General features: G+C 35.0%; 1 long non-coding RNA gene across 2 annotated transcripts; it reads right to left on the reverse strand.

Annotated features, from left to right (window-relative positions):
* Positions 1 to 299: 299 nt before the first annotated feature.
* On the reverse strand, positions 300 to 19,193 carry LOC110922577. 2 transcript variants are annotated; one of them, XR_004885780.1, is made up of 4 exons: positions 18,951 to 19,193; positions 17,155 to 17,212; positions 800 to 857; positions 300 to 319 (listed from the first exon to the last, which is right to left on the reverse strand). It is a non-coding gene; the product is annotated as an uncharacterized LOC110922577 (long non-coding RNA). The 2 variants fall into 2 exon arrangements; XR_002583268.2 differs by lacking the exons at positions 300 to 319; positions 800 to 857 and adding an exon at positions 16,601 to 16,672.
* Between the last annotated feature and the right edge of the window lie 1,015 nt (positions 19,194 to 20,208).

Raw genomic sequence — 20,208 nt, forward strand, 5'->3', positions numbered from 1 at the left:
AAATTGCCAACCGATCGGTCAGCATGTCACACCCCGATTTTCGATGTTTATGCGGAAGCGTATGGCGAGGTGTGATGAGAGCGGCAAACGTTACAATCAATCGAGTAAACAACATATTTGAAACATAAAAGATGTTCATCCATACATTTGATTCAAAACCATAATTTACATTACATATGTCTTGTTTGAAAGTTGAAACAACAACTTTAACTACATTATTCAAAGTTCAAAACATAATACTAAAAACGGATGACATCACAAAAGCTTGCGTTCTTGATAACCACTTGAACATATTTTTCCATAGCCGTCCACTAATCTCCTGTAATACATGTTAATTTTGAAAACGTCAACAAAAGTTGAGTGAATTCATGTTATTTTGTTTTCGCATCAAATGAGTCTCCAAAACATTTGAAGTAATAAAATTCGTTTTTGTATAGTATGATAAAAAGAATTATATGATCATTAGTGCGTTGCAAGGACACTAATATGTATGCCGAATAGGAGGCAACCAACCCTTGACAATTTATCGTGTGTGTCAATGACACTAGTTTGGACACAAAGGCACTCTTGACGATCGTGGTTATCGTTGTCGTTAAGAGTGGGGCTTGCCAAAACCCAAATAGATCTATCCGTTTGTTCCTCGGTACTTGTTTATTCATTAATGGCCCCTTTATTTTAACACCTATCTGCATGTGATCAAAATAGCTTCATTGTATTATCATACTATTTGAAACATGTATACATCCCCGAAGTTTAAAACTATAAACATTCAAAGTAAAAGGGGAAAACATGAACTCACAGATTTGCGTTCCGTGCAAATCTCTATTCGATTCCTTGTTCGCGGTTCGTTTCTCGACCTACAAGTGTTGTAATCTAGTTAGACACTTAGGTTTGTTTTTGTGTATCGTACAAATATTCTATCTTGTATTTTGTTTTTGTGTTTTCGTATATATATAACTTCCTTGTATATATACATTTATTTTATTTTATTTTATTTGTGTTTGAATGGGCTTAATTTATGTTTTAGAATTTAAGTCCATTTTGGGTATTTGGTGCTTATGGGCCTAGCCCAAATAACTTTGTTTAAAAATATGGGTCAAGCCCAAATTGTTTTCTAAAATATATCTAGTCCATAATAATTTGTAAATATTGGGTTTTTAGCCCAAGTATTTTGTAAAGTGGGCTTTAGCCTAATTTTGACTAAAGATATATTTTAGTCCATTGTTTTGTAAAAGTGGGCCTAGCCTAAATTTTATTTATGAGAAATGGGCATTAGCCCAATTTTAATTTATGGACTACTTTTAAAATATAAAATTTTGGGCTAATAAAAAATAATAACAACAATACTTGTATTTTTATAAAAATCTAATTTTTATAAAAATCAATACTTATGCCATAGTTGAATCTTTTTAGTGCATAAATTTGTGTGACGGCTCGTATTTTGTTATAGTCATTTACTACTTGTCGGTTTTACTTATTCGTATCGTTTGTCCCGTTGTGTCGTCCGTCACGTTTTACCATTTACTTTGTTTGTGCCATTTTTGTTTGTCCAAAAGTCCATATAGTCCAATAGTGTCCGAATTTGTCCATTTGTGTTTTCGTGTCCAAGGATGAACATTTTGTTTCGTTTTCAAGTTTATATATATATATTTTGTAATTTTTATGGATGTGTAATAATTTTGCATTTGTTCCTACTAGAACTAACATATGATATACATATCAAAAATATACAAACTTATGATACTTGATGAATATTATTGTAAGTACACATTTTATCCAAAAATATATATACTTGTCATTTTTATTTAGAAATCTCTTTATAAAACATGGATTTATGTCTTTGTCCAAAATTTATTTAACCATGTTCAAGACCTCAAATGTTTGTTTTAGTTACATACTTCTTTGTTTCACAACTTTTAAAACATAACAAAATTTATAAAAATTTTGCCATAGTTTTGTTTGAAATATGGATTTTTCCCCAAGTTTATACAAAACTTGTTTTCAAATCATTTCAATACAAAACACTATCAAGTATCAATTTCTATCAAAATTTGTCAACAAAAGTAGCATGAACATGATATTGTTCTTAACTTTCCCAAAAAGGAAACTTTATTCCTTATTTTTGCCAAAAATTTGTAGAATGAGATTTTATGAAAAACTCTTGTTTTATATATCTTATAAGGTCATTTGAAGCATAAATATGTATTCAAAACGTTTACTACCAACATATTTCTTGATTTTGATCCTTTCCAGAAATGGAAACTTTATTCAAGAAATATTTCAAAAATTTATTTTCTTGGTTTTAAATGTTTTCTCATATTTTACTAGGATGCATGTTCATAAAAATTCATGTTCATTCCTTTGTTGATGAATCTTGGTTGATCCTACATGCATGTATGTAGATCATATTTTTTGAGTAAAAATAACCAAGATTCAAATTTATTTGGCTTGATTCTCCAAGTTCATTTCTTAATCATAGAAAAATCATGTTTAAAAATAATGGTTCATAGTTGTTTTCTTGTTATTTTTCAAGTGGGTTTATGATGAACTTGTAAAAGAATAAAAAATAAAAGTGAAACTAGTATGTTTTTCTTACAACTTTTGCAAAGAAACAAAGATGGAGATTTGAAAATCTTGATGATTTATGGCTTCAAGTTCCACCAAAAAGGCTCCTAATAGCTTTACTAAACACCCTTGAGGCTTGTTTCATCCATGGATCTCCATATGTGAAAGAACTCTTGAATTTGAAATTTTAAATGAAAATGGAGTGGGGGTGTTTGGTTTGCACGATTTTGGAGAGAGAGAGAGAGAGATAGTAGGAGTTGTAGTGTTTTGATGTCTTGGGAATTATGGAAAAATGGTAGAGTGTTGGAGAAGGATTTAGTTTTCCCAAGTACACTAATCATCATACGGTTTCTCCAACACATCAAATTAGAAGATGGTGGCATAGAGGGGCCCACCATAATCGTGAATCATCAAAAAAGGGGGGAGTATTTGCTTATTTTTTTATAAAATTCTTGATTAATATATAAACTTTAGGAACTTTGATATTTTATATAAAAATATCTACAAGGTTTTAAGCTCTAATATTTTAAAGTAGTGTGAAACTAGGCAAAACTAGTTCACCAAAATTTTTAGTTTGTAATTCGGGTGAAAAAGTCGGTCCGGGTCCTGTACCGGGTTAAATACTGACACCGTTTTTTGTTTAGATAAATACATACCAAAAATTATTTTTGCACATTTTTTATTATCCAAATAATTAATCCAACTTTTTAGACTAAAAATTTTATTATTTTTGACACGGTTCCGGTACCGGCTTTGGTGACTGGCAGTTTACTGAACTAGCCGTGCCGCTTAACGCAATAAGATTCGATTACGGATTTTGTGTCATTTTTAATACCCATTACATTATTTATGTCAAATAATATTTATTTTTGGGTTTTTTTTGGACAGTTACTGTTTCGTTCTGCGGAATGATGTATATTTCCGCAGGATTGCTGTATTTTTCTACGGACTGGGACACTTTGGCTTTTAATTGGAATTTTGTAAATAGTAAGGCACATATTATTTTTGACAAAGATTTTTATAGAATATTTGTGTAGACATAACTGTATGTCTTGTTTTCATTGTGTCAGACTGTACCGCGACTAGTACTGACAAGTATTGTTTATTCGCGTTCCTATTGTTAGTCTAGGATATTGTTTCCAATCGCAATGGATTTGTTATCATAATTTACTATGATTTTTGTAATTGCTAGACTTTTAAGACTTTAATTAATTAAAATCAAGTCGTATACGCGAAAATAAAAATTGAAATAGTTGTTCATGTCGTACGGAATTACTGGAATTTTGCCGTTTGTCACATTCTCCCCCTGTTAAAGAAAATTTCGTCTCGAAATTTTAAGTTGCGTTACTTCTTTGTTGGGACTTTCTTAAACAAATGGGGATACTTCTTCTTGATTTCATCTTTTCGTTCCCATGTGAACTCGGGTCCTCGTTTCGAGTTCCATCGGACTTTGATTAGTTTGATTCGACTTCTCCTCGTTTTGTGAATCTTTGAATCTAGAACCTCAACGGGTTCTTCGATGAAATGGAGTTTGTCGTCTACATGGATTTCGTCCGGGGGAATAATAAGTGATTCATCCGTAAGACACTTTTTCAAATTCGACACATGAAAAGTGTCATGAACGTTACTGAGTAACTCTGGCAGTTTTAACTTGTAGGCGACGTTTCCAATCTTTTCCAAGATTTCGTAAGTCCTATGTATCTCGGGTTAAGCTTCCCTTGCTTACCGAATGTAGCTACGCCTTTCCATGGCGAGACTTTTAACAACACCTTGTCTCCAACTTCAAAAGACAACGGTTTGCGACGTCTATCCGCGTAGCTTTTCTGTCTGTCTCGAGCCGCCTTGATACGGTCTTGAATCTTGAATATTTTATCGGTAGTTTCTTGAACTAACTCAGGACCTAACATTTGTTTGTCGCCTAATTCTGTCCAGCATAGCAGAGATCGACACTTTCGGCCATACAATGCTTCGAATGGTGCGGATTTAATACTCGTGTGATAACTGTTATTGTATGAGAACTCCACTATAGGCAAGTGAGTATCCCAATGTCCACCTAAGTCCATCACACAAGCACGCAACATATCTTCTAGAGTTTGAATTGTGCGTTCACTTTGGCCATCTGTTTGGGGATGAAAGGCCGTGCTCAAATTTAATTGGGAACCGAAGGCCTTTTGAAAAGACTTCCAAATCCTTGATATAAAACGACCGTCTCGGTCAGAGATTATCGACACAGGTACACCATGTCTTGCTACAATTTCTCTGAGATAGATTTCAGCTAACTTCTCAGTACTATCTTTCTCACGGATAGGTAAGAAGTGAGCTGACTTGGTTAATCGGTCAACGATTACCCAAATCATGTCGTGACCACGAGAAGTTCTGGGTAATTTAGTTACGAAATCCATAGAAATATGTTCCCATTTCCAATTAGGGATTTCGGGTTGTTGTAGCAAACCAGAAGGTTTTTGGTACTCGGCCTTAAATTTAGCACATGTTAGACATTTTCCAACATATGTCGCAATATCATCTTTGATATTAGGCCATCAATAAAATTCCTTGAGATCGTGATACATCTTATCTGTTCCAGGATGTATTGAATACTTGGATTTATGAGCCTCGTCAAGTATTAGGCCTCGAAGACCACCAAAATGAGGAATCCAAATTCTATTCATGAAATACAAGGCTCCGTTCTCTTTCGACTCTAACTGTTCTTCCATACCTCTAAGCATTTCTGCTTTGATATTTTCTGGTTTTAATGCTTCTTGCTGAGCATCAAGAATTCGAGAGGTAAGGTTGTTATGAATTGTTAGCCTTAAAGATCGCACACGCAAAGGTTTAACTCGTTCTTTTCGACTTAGAGCATCCGCGACAACGTTCGCTTTGCCCGGATTATATTTGATCTCACAATCGTAGTCATTCAACAATTCGACCCATCGTCTTTAGCGCATATTTAACTCTTTCTGGTTAAATATATGTTGAAGACTTTTGTGATCCGTGAATATCGTGCATTTAGTACCATAAAGGTAATGACGCCAAATTTTTAGTGCAAATACCACTGCACCTAACTCTAGGTCGTGTGTGGTATAGTTCCTTTCGTGAAACTTTAGTTGACGTGATGCGTATGCAATAAATTTTTCCCTTTGCATCAACACGCATCCTAACCCTTGTCGTGAGGCGTCACAATAGACTACGAAATCATCCGTACCGTCTGGGAGTGATAGAATTGGAGCATTACAGAGTTTGTCTTTAAGCAGTTGAAAAGCTTCTTCTTGTTTCTCTCCCCATTCAAATTTCTTATCCTTTTGAGTGAGAGACGTGAGGGATTGTACAGTCTTCGAAAAGTTCTCAATGAACCTTCGATAATAACCGGCCAATCCTAGGAATTGACGTATTTCAGTCGGTGTCTTTGGTGCACTCCAATTCTTTATGGCCTCAATCTTCGATGGATCAACGTGTATGCCTTTCTCGTTGACTACGTGTCCGAGAAATTGAACTTCGCGAAGCCAAAATTCACATTTGGAAAATTTCGCATACAGTTTCTCCTTTTTCAACAACTCAAGGATAGTTCTAAGATGGTGCTCGTGTTCACTCTTGTTTCGTGAATATATTAATATATCATCGATAAACACTATCACGAATTTGTCAAGGTAAGGCTTGCACACGCGGTTCATTAAGTCCATGAACACCGCTGGTGCATTTGTTAAGCCAAAAGGCATAACAAGGAACTCGCAATGTCCGTAGCGAGTTCAGAATGCCGTTTTTGGAACACTTTCTTCTTGAACTCTGAGTTGATGGTATCCTGATCTCAAATCGATCTTCGAATAATATCTCCATCCTTGAAGTTGATCGAATAGATCATCAATCCTCGGTAATGGATACCGATTCTTGATTGTGAGTTTATTCAACTCCCGATAGTCTATGCACATCCTAAAACTTTCGTCCTTCTTCTTCACGAATAACGTTGGAGCTCCCCAAGGTGAGTGGCTTGGTCAGATGAAACCCTTATCCAACAGCTCTTGAAGTTGTGTGGACAATTCTTGCATTTCCAAAGGAGCTAATAGGTATGGAGACTTTGCCACAGGTGCGGCACCTGGAATTAAGTCTATTCAAAATTCGACTTGTTGTTGTGGAGGTATTCCCGACAAGTCTTCTAGAAAGACTTCAGGGAATTCCTTCACAACCGGGATTTCCTCTAGTTTTAGCTCCTTGACCTTCTTGTCAACAATGTGCGCTAAGAATGCTAAACATCCTTTTCGTAGGCACTTTCGTGTTTTCATACAGGAAATAATTCGTAATGGCATTTCGTTTTTCTCACCGTGAACAAGAAGTGTTTCGTTATTAGGAAGGGGGATTCGAAGGATCTTGTCGTAACATACGACTTCGGCTTGGTTGGTGGATAGCCAATCCATTCCAACTACGATATCAAAACTACCTAGTTGAACGAGCATTAGGTCAATTTTGAATTTTTGTCCTCCTAATTCTAAGGAGCATCCTTTAACAATTTTATCGGTTTCAATCACTTTTCCATTCGCTAATTCGATGGTAAATGGAACAGGTAGTTTAGTTGACTTTAGTCCAAGCATATCTTTAAATTCTAAAGATATAAAACTAAAATCTGCAAAAGTATCAAATAAAATAGAAGCGAAATGATCGTTGACAGGGAACGTACCGGTGATTACGTTGGGATACTGTCGCGCTTCTTTGGCTCCAACCACAAAGGCTCGTCCGCGGCCTTTGTTTTCTTTGGGACAATCCTTCCTGAAGTGTCCCATATCTCCACAATTAAAAATAGCCTTGGGTTCTCCCTCGTTCGTTACTGTTACCACTGCCTTCTTCCTTCTTAACCACCTTGTTGTTACCCCAGCATTTTTTTTTTGTGCGGTGACCCATTTTCCCACATTTGTCACACTTGATAGTTCGGCAATTACCAGTGTGACGATATCCACACTTGTTACACTTAGATGTATTTCCATTATATTTCTTACCACTCGTTTCAGTTGTGGCAACAAATGTCTTGGTTTTTCTTAGTCGTGGGGGTTTTCTTATGTTTGTTGTTCGATGTAGAACCTTTCTGGAAATACAAATACTTTCTCTCATTGTTACCCGAAGAAGATTTCACATGCATCTCCTTTTTAACCGCACCTTTATTCAGTTTTCCCATCCTTACTACATCCTCCTAAGACTTAAGGCAAGAGTTATAGCCTGAGCAATTCTCAATATAGTTCCTCGAGTTCTGTTATTGTTCGCAGTGTGGTTTACTTCGTGTTGTACGATTGCTTCTGCAACTCGCTGGTTCTGTAGAGCATCAAGCTCAGCTCGTGTTGTAGGTAAGGGTTTCGTTTGGGCTTAAAAAGTGTTACTTCGTTCTGGTGCCATGATCTTCATATATATATATATATATATATATATATATGTTGGTGTACTTCGTCTTGTATCTTGTAATATGATAGGATAGGTTAGAATAACTAGTGCACGAGGTTCGAGAAACGAGAACTGGTGAATTATCATGTTGGACCGCTTATATGAACAATGGTTACAAAAGCGATCCAAGCTATCTTGTCTGGACCGCTTTTGTGGCATGTTCGTATAAGCGGTTCCAGAACTCTATAAATAGGTGCATGGTTGTTTCATTTGTAACGACTCGGAACTTGTAACGAAGTGCTGCCGATTTGCTTCCAGGTTGTAAACATTGCTAAAATCAATAAAGTGAAGCATTATATTTAGTTTGAGCATCTAATTCACTGATTCCGCCTTTGAATTGGAAAACGACTCTTCTGATCGACTCATTCAGGGTCAACGACGATCCAACAAGTGGTATCAGAGCTCAGGAAGAAGAGTTCAGCTCAAATTTGATCCGTTTTCTGTCTTCTACACCTTCTTTTTCGATTTAGACAAGTTTCCACGGTTAAAATCGGACGAATTTTTCACAGGACGTGTATTATTGGACAATAACAAACCCTAGAAAGTTTTAGATTGAAATTCGGACTAAAAATGGGTAAAACAGGCTAAAAACTAAGGATCGCTTTTTCGAACATTCTGGACCGCTCGAAAGAAGTTGTTTGGACCGCTCCAAAATAGGTTTAGGACCGCTCATCCGAACAATTTAGGACCGCTCATTTGTACAATTGTTGCATCTGGCCCGCTCAAGCGTACAAACTAGGATCGCTCGAACGGACAAACTTGGCCCGCTTATTTGAACCGCTCGAGTGTACTATGCTGGTCCGCTCGTATGATGATATCTGGTCCGCGTTTATGAACCGCTTGAAAAATCATTCTGGACCGCTCGTATTACATCTTTGGACCGCTCATATAAACAACCTTGAACCACTCGAGTTACACTTTCTGGACCGCTTGTGTAACAAGTCCTGGTTCGCTTATTTGGTCCGATCCAGATTCGCTCATTTGTCAAAGTTTTTGGTCCGCTTATTTGAACATTCTGATTTCGCTCATACGATCAATTTGATTTTATTCAAGTGTCAAGATTATTTCACGACAATCGAGTATTAGTGTATTTCAAAAATTACTTGATATTGTTTTAACTGATTCAGTTTGTTTGGTTGCTACAAGTCATTGAATTTCAGGTAATTCACGAATATAAGAACATGGCAAAAGAAGAGCATGATAGATGGTGGAGAAGAGACAGTGCAAGATGGGAGATTGGCAAGCTGTATGAACCATTTCAAGAAGCACAAAGAGCCAACAGATGGAATGAAGAGTTGGAGTGTTACTTGGATCCACAGGGTAATCCAGTGGTCGATCCGGAAAAAGTTGATTTTGATGCTGTAACTAATGTGTTTCCAAGTGAGTGTGTTTTCAACACAAAAAGGCTTTCTGATAGCAGCTATCTGCCAGAGTTGATGAATAAGTTGAGAGAAGTCTTTGAAATGAGTCTACCAAAGGTGGTAGAGATGAAGAAGAGTAAAGAAAAAGAGCTGAAGAAGATGATTGAAGAGGTAAAGACTGTTGCAAAGCTTGCTGGTGAAGAAAATCTAAAAGCTGAGGAAGAACAAACGCCGAAAGAAACGGAAGAAAAAGTGGAGAAGATACAGGAGACAAAGGCAGCTGAGAACGCCGAGGTGTCAATCACTGAGGTAATCAAATCTTCTGGATTATCAAATGTTGAATTGGTTGTTGAAAAAGAAAACAAGTGCAGGAATTGCATTGAAAAGTGCAAAGCCTGTATTGAAAAAGAAGAAATAATCAAAACAAAAGATAATGAAATGAACAAACTTGAAAATGTGTTAAAACTGAAATGTAAAGAAAGGATTGACACAGAGCAAAGTCTAAAATTAAAAGTTGAGAAATTAACACAAAAGTGTCATGATTTTGAAAAAGAAAATAAGGTTTTAAAAGAAAAATGTGATACAAAATGTGTTGATTGCATTGAAAAAGAATCTAAGTTTCTAGAATTACAAAAACAGTATGATTCTTTAAAATGGTCAAGTCAGAAAGTACAAGAAGCTTATGATACTTTGAAGAGCCAAGTCAAAAGTTTTGATCAAAGATTGTCTGAAACTTTAACAACTAAAGAACTGTATGAAAGACAGTTTAAAGAAAAGCAAATTGAATTAAACAAGCGTGTTGATGAAATTGCTAATCTTAAACAAGTCTTGGCTGAAAAAGAAAAGATTGTTACAAAGCTTCAAAGTTATCATAACTCTTCGTACATTCTTGAACGTATTTTCAATATCACACCGGATGACAAAGATACTAATGTTTGTAAAAAGGGTATTGGTTCAGAATATCATCAGGTACCACCACCATTGAGAGACAATTATACTTTTTATGATGAGGAAAAGGTGGCAAAGGGTTTGAACATAGTTGACCAATTACCTGAAAGTATCGATGTTACTTACACCAAATCTGATGATGCTGATGATTCAGAGGTGGTGAGTAAGGTGGTTGATAGTGTTTTGAAAGGAAAGTCTGAATCACAGGATGAAGATGAAGGAAATCTTTATGATGGATATCTGAAAGACACGAAATCTAAGAAGAATTTGAATGATGATTCAAAAGGATTGGTTTATACCATGATTGGATCGTACAAACTATTCTTGGATGTGGTTTTCCCGATTCAGAATGTGATTTCAGAGAAAATTGACAAAGTTTTCAAGATGGTTGAAATTGAAAAGTCTGAAATGTCAAAGTTTGCTGGTAAAGGTTTCAAAGGGTCTTATAACAAACCTGGTTCTAAGAAGAAAAATATGAAGTCTGGTTTGGGGTATAAGAAGAAACATAATCGACACAGAACTGAAAGGTCTAATTTTCAGACAAAAATGACTTTTGTTCAAGGAAAAAGCTTCACTGAAGAAGAAAAACTCAAACTTGGAACACAATCTAATGCAGAGTTTGAGGCCATGAAAAAGAAACAACAACAGTCAAAAGATGTGTCAAAGAAAGTTTGTTTTAAATGTGATCAAATTGGACATGTTGCACGAAAATGTCCAAATCCAAAGTCTGTTGATGTTGAAAAACAGAAATCTGGGAATGGGAAACCGAGGTCAACCAGATTTGATTCAAGACAAACTTGGCGGTATACAACAAACAAGTTTGCCTCAAATCAAAATTGGAAATCAAACCCGAACAGGTTTAATTCTAGACAGACCTGGAATTCTCACACACCTAGATTGAGAACATCGGTTGGTGTGACAAAACCTCAAAAGATCTGGAAACCTAAAAATGTTGTTCAAACTCAAAAGGTTCAGAAAGAAACAAATTTTTACAAAAGAGGTACTCCGAAAGGTCAAGTGTGGTCTGTTAAGAAAAGTGTTGAGTTGATAAAAGATGAGAAACAGAAACAAAGTTGGAAACCAAAAACTGACACAATAAGTTCAACTTCTGCGGAGAAAACATCTGAGAATTCAGATGTGGTTGCTTATGATGCAAATTTTCCTCTGCTTAAGGCTGAAAATTTTAAAATTCAAATTGCAAGAGTCAAGGTTACACCTAAGGCTGATCAAGCCTGGGTGGATACCATGTTTGATTAAGCAGTTGGAATTGCCGGAGCTTCCTTTATCGCGAAGCATGAATCGGCATCTATCTTTATTGATTGAAAGTTTTATACAAAATTGTTTGAGTATTTGATAAAATTTGAATGTGCAGGTGCTAGATGCAGATGAAGATTGTGAGAGTGTTGCACAGGAAGAGGTTGAAGATCCCTGGTTTTGGTCAGACAGGGTGTTTGTTTGTTGTTTTGTATGAATTTGTGTTGTGTTTGATGATTGTTGTATGTTTGTTGGTTGTGTGTTTGTTTGGTTGATGTTTGAGATGATTGATGTTTGTTTACTTAGAATAAGTGGTGATGGACTATGCCGAAACCCTCACGGCGGAACAAACATGATTACTCACAAGTTGAAGAATGGTTTTCTAACAATCAAAATCAATGGGTTGTAAATCATGGGGGTACGTTATATTTTCTGCGAAACAGAGCATGAGATGCAGAAAATGGATGGCGAGACAAAGCTATCAGTATCGGTTTGTCAAATTTCTTTAATGGTTTTGCATTTTAGGGGGAGGAATATTGTTAGAAAATACAAAAACATTAGAAAATTTGAAAAAGCTAAAAACATGATAAAATCAAAAATTTGAGTTTTGCATAAAAAGAGGAAATGATAGTACATCAGTAGACAGTTACAGTATGCTAAAGATATGTAATGATTAAACAGCATTAAGCAGTCTCACTGATGATATGTCGATAGGTTTTTATACATTTAGTAAGCTTTTTCGGGATATAAATCTAAATTCAAACTTACTTATTTTGTGGGGAACACTACTTGGATATATAGGTAGCCCCTGAAATCTCGTTTGAAAGGTCTCGTATTCTGATATACTAGGTGTTTATACTCTATGATGTCTGGGGTATTATTCCGGGACTTCTGCTGAACGGTAGTTCTGACCTAGTCCCTGGCTAATACTTTCACCAAAATGCTTGAAACATAGCATAAAGCCCTCAGCTGATTAGACAATAAAATTGATAATCAGTTGTTGTAGCTAAAAGATTCTCTAAAGGGGACATACTGCAAAGTCGAAACTGATATCTCTCTGCTGAATGGAAGTTCTGACCTGAGATCCCTCAGTTCTCGCATACCCTAATTTATGTACAGACATCATTGTAGTATTCTTACCTGTAAGACTGAATATTTGGATTCTGGATACGGGAGTATATTCAAGAGGTGGGACACATGAATGAGTTTAAGTCTTAAAACATCTAAATCGTATCCTGAATCAGTTGAAATTTGTATGAAAATTTAAATGGATCAGTATATTGACAATCTAAGTGAATTGTTTAATTCTGAGTATGATTTAAAGCTTAACGGTACTTGTGACTTGTCATAAACTGATATGATCCTCTGATGCATACTCAAACAAAAATATTGTTTGTAAATATGTTTGTATATATTTCTTTACAGCTTTATATTTTCAGAAAACACAAAAAGATTTTGATTTCTGCATTATTTTCGATAAACCGATGTCTGAGTTGCTGAGTTTCAAAATCAAAGTATGCTGATTGTGTTTCTGAAAATAAAACGAGTTCATTAATTTGAAACTTGATATATTCAAAAACAGGTTGCGAATATCTTCAAGGTCATTAATTTGAACTTGAATGATAATCTGAGAGGGAATTGGATTCTTGTTTACTGTCATATCAGTCGAGTTTATTGATAGGGGGAGTAGATTAGAGAATTTGATTACTGGTTTTAAAATGTTGTTACTTATCATTTGTATAAGTGATTACAGGAAAGATCCAGACTACGATCCCAAAAGCTGAGTCTTAGGGGGAGTCTGAAGACGAGTTTAATGCAAATCGAAAGTGTGCAAAGAGCTAGGTATTGTTCGCTAAAAAGCAAGGTGATGATCCCTAAAAGCACGGAAGCTTGACGAGAGGGGGAGCTTACTGATGATGAAGATGATCAATGAGAAAGATTGATGGATACTTATATTGTTGCAATGTGAACAAGTTGGCAAAGATGATCAAGACTGAAGAGGTGGCATAACAGAGAATGTTCACTGAAGACTTCGTCAATATCCGAGGGGGAGTCTGTTGGTGTACTACGTCTATTGACTTCGTCTTGTATCTTGTAATAGGATAGGATAGGTTAGAATAACTAGTGCACGAGGTTCGAGAAACGAGAACTGGTGAATTATCATGTTGGACCGCTTATATGAACAATGGTCATAAAAGCGATCCAAGCTATCTTGTCTGGACCGCTTTTGTGGCATGTTCGTATAAGCGGTTCAAGAACTCTATAAATAGGTGCATGGTTGTTTCATTTGTAACGACTCGGAACTTGTAACGAAGTGCTGCCTATTTGCTTCCAGGTTGTAAACATTGCTAAAATCAATAAAGTGAAGCATTATATTTAGTTTGAGCATCTAATTCACTGATTCCGCCTTTGAATTCGAAAACGACTCTTCTGATCGACTCATTCAGGGTCAACGACGATCCAACAATATATATATATATCGAAGAGATTAGACATGAACGAAAATAAAAACATATCGTCACGCACTATGATCATAAGGTCAAGATAGATCATAATGATACTTATGCAAATCTTTCGCACCATATTCATCACATCCTTGCAGGGATGTAAAATTAATTACAACAATGTGTCAATAAGAAAATACCCACTTATATATGCCATGTCACCTTTTTACGATTATTTTTGTGAAGAAAACAAAAATAATCTCGGAGTTACATCACTCTGGTCGATACAAGACATATAGTAATATATAAAATAAGGTGAAGTCTTTTCTTCACATTGTTCCCTGATTGATATTAAGTCTCCAAGTCTTCCACAGTCTTTAGTCTTTCACAAAATCGGGTATACTTCCCAAAAGTTAGTAATTGAACATAACTACCATGGTGTGGGATGTGAAAGTGAAGACATAGAAATTAGACCGGGAAGGCACATAACCTCCTCCTCGAGATGAAAAATGTGCCTAATGGTGGCAGTTGAGTGGTTCTCAAGGGTACGAATGCGTTCCTCAAATGATAGAGGCGCTTTGCGGAATGGAGAGTGTGGAGGTACTGATAGGGGGAAAAATGATAGTAATGGGGCATTCCGGGGGAGGTCGAGTAGCAGAAATCTGAGTCTCAAGATAATGGACTTATCGAAAGGGAAAAATAAGATGGATTTTGTAAGATAAAACTCATAGTTTATAATAATAAGCGGAAAATGGCATGGACGATAAGGATTAGATGGCTCATGTCTGGTGGTGGAGGTTGAGAATGTGCATCGGAATAGTAAGGTGGAGAGTCGTGGGTGATAGGATGTATGTGTTATCCATATGCCATAGCAGAACAACCATCTGTTCAGGAGGGGAAAACCATGCAGTTACCTCTATCCTTACAGTATGTATTCCATACTCTATGGACCTTGGTCATCCAAAGTAAGGAAAGTCCTTCGTCGCATTAACTCATGTGACGAATACATTGGTATTGTTTGAGCTCAACGAGTTCCAACAAAGTTGTTATGATTTCTATAGATGTCGAATGGAATATGGTAAGAGACTTGCGCCATGGCTCGTGCCCTATTACCCTTTGAGACAAAACGAATGTCAAATAACGGATTTTATCGCAATAACTCCAATAAATATGATAAGGTGTTATAGGCATCGTGAGATTAACCCAAATGTTGGAGTTTTAGAATGTTTGAGGAAAATCCTTCCTGGATGGTTATCCTAATTTGTTTGTTTAGATGACTAGTCTCAACTAACTTGTGATATAGATCGAATGCTAGGCACGAAATCAATACCTGTAGTTTTTAATGCATTGTGGGGAGTTATAGTAATCACCTTAGTTAGCGTACTAAGAAATGGAAAAATTGAATCTCAAGTAACAACTCAAGAATTTTGAACAGGTAGTGATCATTAGTCTGACTCGCAGAGCCCACCAGAATTCCCATCCACTGCAAGTTATTACTACGTGGGCCCCCATAATAATAAATTGCCTTGTATGGTCACCCTAGCGTTCCCTCGTTCAAAACAGACGATCAGTTGGAGAGGGGGAAATGACTGTGTATTTACCTTTAACATAGAATGGACCTTCGTGATGGTCCACGCGTTAATACTTGTAGCCATCGCTCGAGGAATGGCACGAAGTTAAGAAATAGAAGTAAGAGGATTCATAACAATAATGGCTGAATGGGCACCTTTAAGATGAGTGTTTCATCTTCCTTATCTTGACAAGAATGTCACCAATCATGATTAATATGAACCATAGGGACCTCGTTCCTACTAATAGAGTGTTTGTCCAAGGCTACCACCTCCGCCTCATTGTCATCATCGAGGTCAGGCATTTTCCGTATCCGAGGGAAAACAACCATCTTTTATGGAATGTCAAGCTTAGGGTTTCACTTAGGGACTACGCCCTACCATAAGCTCATCAACAGATGCGAGGTCAATACGCTTGTTATGAGAATCCAGAATAATAGAATTTGAATACTAAGATATCATGGTCATGGCGAAATAATCCGTACAACGTATACATGTGAACAACTCATAAATAATAGATTTTTGGGCAATTGTACTTTTGTGTTCGTTGTTTATATCATTTATTGTTTCAAGTTCGACTTATTGTTATCGTGTCTAAACCCCATAGACTTGTACCAAATAAACTAGTCTTTGGTATTATCGTTTCGAACTATCATTTAATACTACTACATAGTATCCTTGCATTTTTTGTTTTGTATTAGTGGACACTTTGTAAAAATATTATGTAGAACGCTTGTTGTAAAGGACATCGTTTTGAAATTGTAGACTAGACTCAAAAAGAATCTTAGTTCACTACAATTGATGCTCTGATACCAGGTCTGTCACACCCCGATTTTCGATGTTTATGCGGAAGCGTATGGCGAGGTGTGACGAGAGCGGCAATCGTTACAATCAATCGAGTAAACAACATATTTGAAACATAAAAGATGTTCATCCATACATTTGATTCAAAACCATAATTTACATTACATATGTCTTGTCTGAAAGTTGAAACAACAACTTTAACTACATTATTCAAAGTTTAAAACATAACACTAAAAACGGATGACATCACAAAAGCTTGCGTTCTTGATAACCACTTGAACATATTTTTTCATAGCCGTCCACTAATCTCCTGTAATACATGTTAATTTTGAAAACGTCAACAAAAGTTGAGTGAATTCATGTTATTTTGTTTTCGCATCAAATGAGTCTCCAAAACATTTGAAGTAATAAAATTCGTTTTTTGTATAGTATGATAAAAAAGAATTGTATGATCATTAGTGTGTTGCAAGGACACTAATATGTATGCCGAATAGGAGGCAACCAAACCTTGACAATTTATTGTGTGTGTCAACGACACTAGTTTGGACGCAAAGGCACTCTTGACGATCGTGGTTATCGTTGTCGTTAAGAGTGGGGCTTGCCAAAACCCAAATAGATCTATCCGTTTGTTCCTCGGTACTTGTTTATTCATTAATGGCCCCTTTATTTTAACACCTATCCGCATGTGATCAAAATAGCTTCATTGTATTATCATACTATTTGTAACATGTATACATCCCCGAAGTTTAAAACTATAAAAATTCAAAGTAAAAGGGGAAAACATGAACTCACAGATTTGCGTTCCGTGCAAATCTCTATTCGATTCCTTGTTCGCGGTTCGTTTCTCGACCTACAAGTGTTGTAATCTAGTTAGACACTTAGGTTTGTTTTTGTGTATCGTACAAATATTCTATCTTGTATTTTGTTTTTGTGTTTTCGTATATATATAACTTCCTTGTATATATACATTTATTTTATTTTATTTTATTTGTGTTTGAATGGGCTTAATTTATGTTTTAGAATTTAAGTCCATTTTGGGTATTTGGTGCTTATGGGCCTAGCCCAAATAACTTTGTTTAAAAATATGGGTCAAGCCCAAATTGTTTTCTAAAATATATCTAGTCCGTAATAATTTGTAAATATTGGATTTTTAGCCCAAGTATTTTGTAAAGTGGGCTTTAGCCTAATTTTGACTAAAAATATATTTTAGTCCATTGTTTTGTAAAAGTGGGCTTAGCCTAAATTTTATTTATGAGAAATGGGCATTAGCCCAATTTTAATTTATGGACTGCTTTTAAAATATAAAATTTTGGGCTAGTAAAAAATAATAACAGCAATACTTTTATTTTTATAAAAATTAGATTTTTATAAAAATCATTACTTATGCCATAGTTGAATCTTTTTAGTGCATAAATTTGTGTGACGGCTCGTATTTTGTTATAGTCATTTACTACTTGTCGGTTTTATTTATTCGTATCGTTTGTCCCGTTGTGTCGTCGGTCACGTTTTACCATTTGTTTGTGCCATTTTTGTTTGTCCAAAAGTCCATATAGTCCAATAGTGTCCGAATTTGTCCATTTGTGTTTTCGTGTCCAAGGATGGACATTTTATTTCGTTTTCAAGTTTATATATATATATATATATATTTTGTAATTTTTATGGATGTGTAATAATTTTGCATTTGTTCCTACTAGAACTAACATATGATGTACATATAAAAAATATACAAACTTATGATACTTGATTAATATTTTTGTAAGTACACATTTTATCCAAAAATATATACTTGTCATTTTTATTTAGAAATCTTTTTATAAAACATGGATTTATGTCTTTGTCCAAAATTTGTTCAACCATGTTCAAGACCTCAAATATTTGTTTTAGTTACATACTTCCTTGTTTAACAACTTTTAACACATAACAAAATTTATAAAAATTTTGCCATAGTTTTGTTTGAAATATGGATTTTCCCCAAGTTTATACAAAACTTGTTTTCAAATTATTTCAATACAAAACACCATCAAGTATCAATATCTATCAAAATTTTTCAACAAAAGTAGCATAAACATGATATTGTTCTTAACTTTCCCAAAAAGGAAACTTTATTCCTTATTTTTGCCAAAAATTTGTAGAATGAGATTTTATGAAAAACTCTTGTTTTAGATATCTTATAAGGTCATTTGAAGCATAAATATGTATTCAAAATGTTTACTACTAACATATTTCTTGATTTTGATCTTTTCCAGAAATGGAAACTTTATTCAAGAAATATTTCAAAAATTTATTTTCTTGGTTTTAAATGTTTTCTCATATTTTACTAGCATGCATGTTCATAAAAATTCATGTTCATTCCTTTGTTGATGAATCTTGGTTGATCCTACATGCATGTATGTAGATCATATTTTTGAGTACAAATAACCAAGATTCAAATTTATTAGGCTTGATTCTCCAAGTTTATCTCTTAATCATAGAAAAGTCATGTTTAAAAATAATGATTCTTAGTTGTTTTCTTGTTATTTTTCAAGTGGGTTTATGATGAACTTGTAAAAGAATCAAAAATAAAAGTGAAACTAGTATGCTTTTCTTACAATTTTTGCAAAGAAACAAAGATGAAGATTTGAAAATCTTGATGATTTATGGCTTCTAGTTCCACCAAAAAGGCTCCTAATAGCTTTTCTAAACACCCTTGAGGCTTGTTTCATCCATGGATCTCCAAATGTGCAAGAACTCTTGAATTTGAAGTTTGAAATGAAAATGGAGTGGGGATGTTTGGTTTGCACGATTTTGGAGAGAGAGAGATAGTAGGAGTTGTAGTGTTTTGATGTCTTGGGAGTTATGGAAAAATGGTAGAGTGTTGGAGAAGGATTTAGTTTCCCCAAGTACACTAATCATCATATGGTTTCTCCAACACATCAAATTAGAAGATGGTGGCATAGAGGGGCCCACCATAACCGTGAATCATTAAAAAAGGGGGGAGTGTTTGCTTATTTTTTTTATAAAATTCTTGATTAATATATAAACTTTAGGAAATTTGATATTTTATATAAAAATATCTACAAGGTTTTTAGCTCTAATATTTTAAAGTAGTGTGACACTAGGTAAAACTAGTTCACTAAAATTTTTAGTTTGTAATTCGGGTGAAAAAGTCGGTCCGGGTCCTGCAACGGATTAAATACTGACACCGTTTTTTGTTTAGATAAATACATAACAAAAATTATTTTTGCACATGTTTTATTATCCAAATAATTAATCCAACTTTTTAGACTAAAAATTTTATTATTTTTGACACGATTCTGGTACTGGCTTTGCTGACTGGCAGTTTACTGAACTAGCCGTGCAGCTTAACGCAATAAGATTCGATTACGGATTTTGTGTCATTTTTAATACCCGTTACATTATTTATGTCAAATAATATTTATTTTTGGGTTTTTTTTGGACAGTTACTGTTTCGTTCTGTGGAATGCTGTATCCGCAGGATTGCTGTATTTTTCTACGGACTGGGACAATTTGGCTTTTAATTGGAATTTTGTAAATAATAAGGCACATATTATTTTTGGACAAAGATTTTTATAGAATATTTGTGTAGACATAACTGTATGCTTGTTTTCATTGTGTCAGACTGTACCGCGACTAGTACTGACAAGCATTGTTTATTCGCGTTCTATTGTTAGTCTAGGATATTGTTTCCAATCGCAACGGATTTGTTATCATAATTCACTATGATTTTTTAATTGCTAGACTTTTAAGACTTTAATTAATTAAAATCAAGTCGTATACACGAAAATAAAAATTGAAATAGTTGTTCATGTTGTACGGAATTACTGGAATTTTGCCGTTTGTCACACA

This window comes from Helianthus annuus, chromosome 17 (genome assembly GCF_002127325.2).
Source record: "Helianthus annuus cultivar XRQ/B chromosome 17, HanXRQr2.0-SUNRISE, whole genome shotgun sequence".
Taxonomy (NCBI): Eukaryota; Viridiplantae; Streptophyta; class Magnoliopsida; order Asterales; family Asteraceae; genus Helianthus; species Helianthus annuus.